Source organism: Rosa rugosa, chromosome 2, assembly GCF_958449725.1.
Source record: "Rosa rugosa chromosome 2, drRosRugo1.1, whole genome shotgun sequence".
NCBI classification, from domain to species: Eukaryota; Viridiplantae; Streptophyta; class Magnoliopsida; order Rosales; family Rosaceae; genus Rosa; species Rosa rugosa.
In genome coordinates this window covers 66,112,494-66,116,294 of record NC_084821.1, presented here as the reverse complement: position 1 = coordinate 66,116,294, position 3,801 = coordinate 66,112,494, and the positions used below count along the sequence as shown (strand labels likewise).

At 36.8% G+C, this 3,801-nt stretch overlaps 1 pseudogene; it reads right to left on the bottom strand.

The window, feature by feature from the left end:
- Positions 1–1,283: 1,283 nt before the first annotated feature.
- LOC133731316 (probable LRR receptor-like serine/threonine-protein kinase At3g47570) lies at positions 1,284–3,534 on the bottom strand (annotated as a pseudogene).
- Between the last annotated feature and the right edge of the window lie 267 nt (positions 3,535–3,801).

Sequence of the window (3,801 nt, the reverse complement as noted above, 5' to 3'; positions counted from 1 at the left end):
CTGCTGGGCAGAAGCGGGAGATAAGGTGTTATTGGGTCCTGAGATTGTGCAGGAAACTACTGACAAGATTTCAGTTATCAGGGACAGGATTCGAACAGCACAGAGTAGACAGAAGAGTTATGCATATTTGAAAAGGAGACAGGTTGAGTTTTGAGTCATAGAATCTCCTCCATCCAGGAATTTTGCAATGCCAAAATCAGAAACATGTGCACCCATATCATCATCTAGTAGTATATTGCTTGGCTTTAAATCACAATGGACAATAGGTACATCATAACCATGATGGAGGTACTCCAATGCTGATGCAACATCTATCATTATATCCAACCTTTGCAGCATATTCAAAGAACAATTTTGAGAATACAACCACTTTTCCAGGCTCCCATTAGGCATGTAATTCAGTACAAGAGCTTTAAAATCAATTTCACTGCAGCAACTAATGACTTTGACAAGATTTCGGTGACGAATATTGCTTAGCATTTCACATTCAACCTTAAAACTTGTAAATCCCCTTTCTGCATCTGAATTAAAAACCTTTATAGCAACATCTATTCCATCTGACAGTCTATGAAACATTCTATAGAAATCCACTAATTGAAGGTCTGCTGGACAAGACGATGCTGCTGCGTCCTTCAAAAACTTGATCTTGATGTTACATTACATCTTATTTATAGTTTGTTTTGGTAACTGGTAAGTATGCAGAACAAGAAAGAGCTAATCTCATAATTGAAGACAAAGAAAACCTCTCTTTCTACATGTCATCACCTAAATCCCTGGCTGATCATGCTATATTCTATATGACTGCTTGATTTGAAGTTCTTTGATTTCTGTGCATATTAAAACTCAAAAGTTTATAGTGTTGCCAAATAAATAGTTAACTACTTAAATAGTCAAACTTCGGTGATTAGCTCCAAATATATACTAAATCCTTGGAGTTTTTTCTAAGATATATTCTGGTTGTAGTTGGAAGGATCCTAGTCAATTCATTATAACATAAAACTTGGACTCTGAATGGGTAGGTAATTATGTTGCTTATTTCTCTGCAATGATGTTTATGCTTGCAAGATAGGAAATTCTACCAGCAGTAATATATCTACCATTCCATCTACTATCGCATGCATCAGTTCAAGCATAGAATATTTTCAGTCAATATTCTACTCGTGCGTAGGGGGAAAAAACTAACTACTCAACACAAATTCTAGGTTGACTGATGCTTGAATTCAAAGAAAATGTATGTTCATAAAGCAGATAAAATACAAAGCCATATCCTGGAATTACTAAGATACTACATCAACTGGCAAATCTCACACAACATACACTTTAGCAAGTTTCATCAAATTAACTATAGCCTATATATAGAATTCATCACTTGTTTGGCAGCATACTTCCTGGAATTTCCTATAAACTTGATCTTGATTTTATTGAGTGTGGCTAGAGCCTCTTGCATATTTATTCTCTCTTCTGGTGATTCTGCTGAACAACCAAGAGCTAATGTCATAATAGATGATGAACAATCTCTCTTGCCCACAAAATCATGATCTTCCTCTGTCCCAAGGAGATTGGTATCAACAACATCAACTATTGCATCTTGATATAGTGAATTCGCAACCCATTGCTTTAAACTCATATCCCCAACAAACATTTCATCTGTTGGCTTCCTTCTTGTGAATGTTTCCATCACTACAATACCAAAACTATACACATCCCCCTTTCTCGAAACTTTTCCTTCCATTCCATACTCTGATATATATATATATGATCAAAAGAAAACCATAAGTTAGATCTCTTCACGATGAAGGACAACATACAAAAAAATTGAAAGATAAACTAGCAGTAGTACATTACCTGGAGCCATATACCCAATCGTCGCTAGGGTCATGGTTTGAATCATAGAATTTCCTCCATCCAGGAATTTTGCAATGCCAAAATCAGAAACATGTGCACCCATATCATCATCTAGTAGTATATTGCTTGGCTTCAAATCACAATGGACAATAGGTACATCATAACCATGATGGAGGTACTCCAATGCCGATGCAACATCTATAATTATATCCAACCTCTGCAGCATGTTCAAAGAACAATTCTGAGGATACAACCACTTTTCCAGGCTCCCATTAGGCATGAAATTCAGTATAAGGGCTTTGAAATCAATTTCACTGCAGCAACTAATGACTTTGACAAGATTTCGGTGACAAATATTGCTTAGCATTTCACATTCAACCTCAAAACTTGTAAATGCCCTTTCTGTCTCTGAATTAAAAACCTTTATAGCAACATCTATTCCATCTGACAGTCTTCCTCTATATACTGAGCCAAAACCCCCCATCCCAATTAAGTTTCTTAGGTTGAATCCATTTGTCGCACTAACAATTTCGTTGTATGAAACTTTTCTCCATTCAAGTTGAGCCAAAACAGCAGTCTCTGTTGGAGCTTCCACATCCTTTTTTCTGCATAACATGACCATCCAAATTAAGATGGTCAAAAGAAGCATCGGTGACAAGATCCCTGGAATGACATATTTCAAGATAGATCTGCTAGTTTTTCTTTTACATGGTGGAACATGAAATTGGGATGCACCACAGAGTCCATGGTTTGAAACAAAAGATTGAGCAGACAAGTTTTTGAAAGGTCCGCCTGTTGGAATTTCTCCTTTGAGTTTGTTGAAAGACAAATTCAGATACTTGAGATATGAGAGTGATTCAAGAGACTTGGGAATCACTCCAGACAAATTGTTTATGGATAAATCCAAAAATTCCAAGCTGACCAACTTGCCAACTGAACTTGGAATTAGTCCTTGTAAATTATTATTTGCCAAGGATAGATGGACCAAATTCTGTAGGCTGCCAATGCTGTTTGGTATACTACCAGAGAATTGGTTGTTTGATAACTCTATAAGTGTGGCAACTTTCAAATTACCAACAGCTTCTGAGACAGGTCCAATTAGTGAGTTGGATGATATAAGTCTAATTTCAAGATATATGTGAGTCTCCACAAGGTAGATGGTATAGTGAAATTCAACATATTAGATCCTAATAATAGACTTCTTAGGGTTGCGGTTAGATTACCCAAGCATGAAGGTATTGAACCTGAAAGTTGATTCCCATACAAAGATAACTCGCCAAGATGGTTCAGTTGACAAAGCTCATCTGGAATGTGTCCTTGCAATTTGTTGCCACTCAAATCCAAAATTTGGAGGTTTTGTAATCTTCCCATTGAGGTCGGAACTGGTCCACTTAGTTCATTTTCTCCCAAATCTAAGAGTATCAACCTCGAGTGGCCTATCTCATTGGGGATGTTACCTCTCATGTTGCAATTCCCTAGTCTGACAATTTGAAGTGATGTCGAGAAATTCCAAAAGGAAATCGGAAGTTTGGCATTTAATGTAATCTCCCAGATCTATCATCGTGAGCTGAGAAGCATTGGAGATGGATTTGGGGATTACTCCGCTGAGTTTATTTCCTCCTAGAGAGAACTCTAGTAGGTTTGGAAGCTCAAGGCCTATCTTTGTTGGGAGGCTACCTGAGAGATCATTAGCAGTAAGATCTAATAATGTTATAGTGGAAATATTGAAAATTGGAAATGGGATGACGCCATTGAGATTATTAGTTCCGAGGCTCAATGTCTCTAAATTCGGAAGATAACCAATCTCATGTGGTATAGTACCTGCCACAATTATATCAACACGTTAAATATTTATATATCCTTGTGTTATATATACGGTGAGGCTCTAATGATGGCCCTAAAATGATGACTTCATGATAATTTTTAAATCAACGATTGGATGATATATATGTTGTA